Source organism: Triticum urartu, chromosome 7A (assembly GCF_056163025.1).
Source record: "Triticum urartu cultivar PI428250 chromosome 7A, HENAU_Tu73, whole genome shotgun sequence".
In the NCBI taxonomy this organism is placed as follows: Eukaryota; Viridiplantae; Streptophyta; class Magnoliopsida; order Poales; family Poaceae; genus Triticum; species Triticum urartu.
This window is the reverse complement of record NC_141879.1, coordinates 670,646,044-670,652,529: the sequence shown is the minus strand read 5'-3', so window position 1 is coordinate 670,652,529 and position 6,486 is coordinate 670,646,044. Positions and strand designations below refer to the sequence as shown.

The window sequence follows — 6,486 nt, the reverse complement described above, 5'->3', positions numbered from 1 at the left end:
GTGGTGTCGCTTCGCCATGGCGGTCGGCTGGTCCGGCTCTCGTGGTGATTGTGGTGCCCAACTTCTTCGCCGTGTCTTCCTGGGGTGCTCCCATCCCGAGCAGAGAGGCTGGAGGTGGAGCGGCTTCATCTTGCACGGAGCTTCGGTGGAGATGTCAAGTCATGCCTGACCGACAGGTGCTACGCTTTGTCATGCCTGGTCGGCAGGTGCTACACACGACAGATCTTCCAAAGACTTCAAGCTGTGTCGGTTGGTGGTACTTGGCAGCATGGTGCTGAGGTGTATCAGTGGCGACCGTGACGTCCTCAGATGTTTGCGCGCAGGGAGGAGGTGTCGTTGGGTGCCGTGGTGGCGTCGACGATAGCTGGACCGAGCAAGGTTGATGCATTAGTACAGTTCTGAAGATGGAGCGGTGGAAGTTGGTGGCGGCGGCCTCTGAGTGCACGCCAGATCGGTGAGACCCATGCCCAGCACGCGTCCTGGATGGGATCTCAGGTCTTAGATGTTAGGTTTGGCTGCGATGCCTATTTGGTATTAGGCCCAGGCTATCTGCATCCCTTCATCAACTGGATAGAGTGGCTTAGACGGCGGCTTTAGTCTTACTGTTGTATTACTTTGTAAGGTCTTGTGAGAATAATTAATAAAGTGGCCGTATGCATCGCCCAGATGCAGAGACCGGGGGTCATCCTCCTTTTTTTCAAAAAACACATATGCGCTCTCAAATAATCTTGGTACTTGGCTCACGGCTACGCTTCTGCATTCCTCCCATGGGCAGACTTGAGAAGCTCAGTTAGCACCAAAGGGCAGCTTGCCTCCAGGTGCTTATACCCTTCAGTTGCCAGGACAGCGTCAAGAACTCAGGAGTGCTGACGATGATCTTGACACACTTGGTCTTGAGCTGTGAACAATTGTGTTGCTGGGCTAAGGCCAGAGTTGTCCCTGCCGTGTCCACAGTGATACCACGAGAGAGCTTGGCCTCGCATATCAGCTTGAGCCTGTCCACTCCATACCTGTCAGCGGCTGCGAGCAGATGCTGAGCCATCGCCGTCGACACCTCCTCCTGCTTTTCCAGTTCAGGGACCGTGTCCGTGTAGATGAAATGGATCATGGCTCTGAATGCTTCCGGTTCCATGTCCAGGATCACCACATGCCGCGAGCTCTTCTCTTTCATTTCTCCAAAGAACTGGGCATTGAAAACAGGAGACCTGGCGGCGAGTATGCTCTTGTGGGCACGAAATGACTCGTTGCATATGAGAAACGTCACATCCGATCCCATCTTGCTCTGCAGGATATCGCCGAGGTGCTGGTGCAGGTTGGAGGATGGCACGGGAACCTCTTCAGCTGGGATCCTTGGTACCGGTAAGGGCCTGAGTACTGCGATGGCGCACTGTATGGTCAAAGTATCATCCTTGAGATAACCTTCCAAATCATCTCTACGCCTGAGAAACACGCGATGCCAGCATTCACCGGCGTAAGAGAAGGTTCCTGCCGCACTACCCTCTTGAAATGTTTCAAGGATCCGGCTCGGATGTACCAGCCGACAGGCTAGGCTCGCTTCCACGCTGGATTCACGGGGTCTACTGCACAAAGAAAGCAATAGTGACACCCAAAGGTTGGTGCTGTCCGTGCCTCGCTTCGAAGCAGGATGGATACGGACTTCCCACTCGTACCCATCGACGGTCCATCTGGATGGAATGTACCTGTCTGGACCACCGATCCTCTTCATGCACTCCGTGGCGCTTAAGCCTTAGACCTTGAGCAGCCGCACCAAACGTGCGGCGTCGGTGACATTTGTGCAGGCACCATCCATGGCGGCGAAGGTGGTTGGTAGAAGGAACTCGGATGAAAATGGCTCAGGAGAAAGTGGAGCAGTTCCATTTATGCAGGAGGGGGTTACTTTGGAAACCGGCGACCACTCAATCGGGGTACGATTGCATGCATGGGCGTTTGATTAATCGATGCAGAATACCAACGGTTGCAGTAATTACGAGACTTGTGCGCTTCCACGCGTTGGGACTTGGGACTGTGGAGAGCCTTCCTCGATCATAAGCGTCGCTCCGTCTTCGCCCGTTTCACGTACTAGGTACTACTAGCTTTACCCCGCGCGGCGGCACGCCGCGCTCATCAATACAGCATTGCTACACATTCTTACACACACACACACACACACACACATATATATATATAGATATGGCAAAATGGAACAAATGGGATAAACCAACTACCATCACGCCTAATGCATGTTATTGAATAGAGAAGTACATACTGGTACACGACGACGAAGAACTACTTTATTTTAGCCACTAAGGCATAGCTTGACTATGGTACAGTTAAAAGAAACGTAAACAGAATACTACTTATTTAGATCATCAAAAAACACTAGTGGACGAAATCCCTATCCGGTGTCCCTGCTGCCGTCTTGCATATGAGGGAACAAAACTAAATGAACACGATTAAACTATATTAAGTGATATTCATGTTCAGGACTGTAAACGACAGAAGAAAACATCATTGCCTTCGGCATTTTTCCTTCTCCTAGAAGGGTGAGGTGATCCACAACCTAAAGATTGGGAAATCAAAAGGAAGACCTCGCCTAGAGCATGTGATCTTTAATCTGGCCATACTGATTCGAGCCAAGCAAAGTTATGCGTCTTGTTTCATCGAAGTTTTGTGTGTGACAAAAAAAGCTTATGTGTTGATCTTTTTGTTGTTTGAGGCTGCTTCTCATGTAGTTAGGGAAAAAGTTATGTGTTGATTTTTCTATTGTTTGATTGGTTATTTTTTTGCGAGGGTATTTATTAGTTACTCATGCTGTTGTTTTCATTCATTAATATGAGTTCTATTATATAGATCCCAAGGTGTTGGTGACTACAAATGAGATTGTTGGTTGATGTCATTGAAATGGGGGGAAAATAGCTTGTACTTCCAAAAGAGATGAAACAGATCTTTGACTATATTTCCAAAGCAGATAAAGTAGGCAAAGAAAACAAACCAAGAAGATTCCTTTCATGAAGCGCTTTTTCAAGGACATGGTGCCCACACTACATCAAGAAGGAACTGTGAAAACACAGAAATCAAGGAAGGGCCATGGATATTGGATGCGGATTTGGTGAACATGGGTGCATGCGCACTTTTTATGAATAGTAAATTCAGAAAAATGCTAGAAAATATCAAAAAAATCTGAATTTATATTTTTAATATATATAGTCAAGCGGTATACACGCATATGAAGTTTCACGAAGAAATCATATCCCTAGAAATCTGGGCAAAAATGACAAAATCAAAGCTATATTAAAAAACATTGTTTCATGAATAGCACAGTTGCATTTGTATTTTCTTCTCTAAGAATACCATGAATGTCAATACATCATGAAACTTCACACGTGAGTAGAATGATCAACTAAAGTTTATACCGCGAAATTTCAGAAATTTATAATTTTTCTAGTATTTTTTTATGAATTTACTATTCACGTGGGTGTGCGCGCATTCATGTTCACCTTTGTATTTTCGCATGCATATTTTTATATATGAAAAATGAAAATAAGCTGCAATAAAGAAAATATTTCCTCCACTTTCAATAAATTGTGACTAACGGTAGCTGTGAGAAATAACAGAATCCGTGCTAAGCAAGATATAGCCTAGTATTAGTGATCTAAACGCTTTTATATTTCTTTACGGAGGGAGTACTTGATATAAATATGACCTTGGAACATAAATAAGAAGAGAAGGGCCAATCCATTCTGGTGAAAAGATTTATGTGGTGTATAATATTTTGCGTGTTGACATTTCTGTTTGCTTAACTGATAATTACTTGGGCCGAAGGTAACTAAACAAAGTTACAGATTGTACCCTTAGCAAATGGGAAAGCAGACAGAGGGATAATTGTTGATTGACAGTAACTTCGGCTAATTGAATAACACACTGAGAGACAATGCTGGAAACCAAAGCAAACAATAAGATGAATTGTTACTTCCATCTCTATATTATACCTAATAATTTGGTTGGCAGTAATCAAAGCAAACAATAGTGCATCTGACAGTTCTGGAAGAATTTCCAACCATTTGAAGCTTAATATGTCAGTGACACTTACATTGGATGCAATCTTTTTATCTGAAATGAGGTGTTGTTTTCTGTTGATCATGCATGCATGATCAAACCAAGATCACAAAAACTTCGGACAAATAATTTATGAAGCAAACAACTTTGCTCGAAGAAATTAAAACAAACAACTTTGCTCGAAGAAATTAAAACAGTTGTGAATTTACACCTGCAACGTGAAAACCCACCCGATGTTAGATGCTTTGTGGCAAATCAATCGAGCTCGTATATACCTATATAAAAGAAGGTATGAATTTGCCCTGTAAGAGCTTCCCGTTGTGCTTCGCTTGCACATACAAACCAAACGTCCAATCAACTCAAAATAATGAACACATCTTGTCTGCATACCAGAATTCATAGAAAGGAGATAGAATTCATCATTTAGGCAATGATAAGCACACCTCGTTGTTATTAAACCACCATGAATCATATGGTAAGGGAGATTCTGCAGACTATGGCTAACATCTCCGGTACTTGCACTGCTGGTCAGTCTGCGAGCACAGCTTGGCCAATGCAGACTAAACACTAAACCAAGTGCACATATATACTGAAGAGATGCATAAATCATTGAAAGGATTATATTTATAAACAAAGAGCACATTGAAGGAATGGTGGCAGTATAAGAACCTAATGATGCAAAGTATTTTAAAAGGTCTTTTTTTGCATGCCCCATATATACAACTTGTCCCTCTGCATGGAATGCATCAAAGCCCGTGAGGAAGCCATAAACGCTCACAAGTACTAAAAGGAAGAATGACACAGGAAGTCATGATCTAACACATATCAGAACTGCAATTCCAATATAGCATCAAATAAATTTCAACATTTTGAGCAAGCACAAGAAGAACTGTGATGGAAATATAGTCACAAGTCCTGCACTCACATTCTGCATCCAGCCATTGAACAAAGAAGCATGCGTCACCAGTCCCCACCCTATATTTCTGTACTGGAAACACATATAGTAAGACCATAAACATATCCAAATTACTGCAGAAGACAAAATTCCTTGACTTTGATCTCATAGGGTTAGCTAAAATATTCCTACCAATAATTGCACAACAATCATCACCAATTAGTGCTTGAAATGTAAGAACTTGTTTGCCTTCACAGTAGCAGGGCTACAGCTCTAAATGCTCGTAGTAGCTAAGCGTTCTTAAGTACAAAGCAAATATGTCTCAGATTGTAGTCACATACATGGTTCAGATATAATTGAAAATGTGCCATAACCTGTGTACTGAACAAACTACTCAGCACATTCATGCATCTAGACTCGAGTTTTCTGTCGCAGTGCCAATCCATGAGCTCAGAAGACCCTGTCGAGCCTCGAGCGATGTATACGAATGATGAAATCCGATTCTCTTAACATGTACACGTGCCATGCATGCATCTAGTCTTTTTTCTGCTATCAACAATGTTCATTGACACAATGACACCTGCCAATTGTAGCACCGATTCATCAATCATGCATACATAGTACTATCACTATTGAAGATAAAGAAAGGGCAAACATTTTTTTTAGCTTAAAGGGGCAAACATTGAAGCCACATGAAACATGTACATTTGATAGAACTGAAGCTACCAAATGTGATAGCCACTGCATCTAACTGACCATGAACACGTCATTGAGAACGATAAAAAATAGGGAAAATTTTGTTTTTGCGACTCTAGATTTTGCCAATTTTCCTTATACCATTCTAGATTTTGATATTTCACTTTTGCCACTCTTAGCTTTTGATAATTATCACAATTGCCATTCCGTGGCAAAAGTAGAATAATTTTATTTCATTTTTGCCACTCTTAGCTTTTGAAATGTATCACAATTGCCACTTCGCAAATTTTGCTTTTGCCACCGGAATGGCAATTCAGATAATTGTCAAAAACTAAGAGTGGCAAAAGTGAAATGTCAAAATCTAGAGTGACATAAGGAAAATTGGCAAAATCTAGAGTGGCAAAAGTAAAATTTTCCCTAAAAAGTAAGAGATTAGACCAAAGGACAGAGACAGAGAGGGGCAGCCAGGTTCAAACCGGCCTCGCCATTCCGCCACCCGCCGCTGCCGGTAAAGAACTCCCAACCCCTTCCTCGCAGCCTTCTCTTCTATGCTATCCGCTCCCCATCCCCGCTCGCCAAGCCCCCACCGCGCTCGCTGCCATTCCCCATCCTCGGTGCTCGGCTGCTCGCCAGCACCTGAGAGAGTGGAAGAAATATTCTGGACTCTAGATAAAGGGGAGGGGCAACCTACAGAGCTCGTCACCGCGGTCGTTCTTGGGTATCCACGCGTCGTCGTCGATCCGAAAGTTTAGCCGCCTCCGCCGAATGCACCGTGCTGCAAGGGCAGCTTCCCTGTGGCCCACATCAGCACTAACGTGTCCTGGAGCTGGAGCAGCGTC

The 6,486-nt window shown here is 43.7% G+C and overlaps 1 pseudogene; it reads right to left on the bottom strand.

Annotated features, from left to right (window-relative positions):
• Positions 1 to 746: 746 nt before the first annotated feature.
• Positions 747 to 1,810, bottom strand: LOC125519290 (BTB/POZ and MATH domain-containing protein 1 pseudogene; annotated as a pseudogene).
• Between the last annotated feature and the right edge of the window lie 4,676 nt (positions 1,811 to 6,486).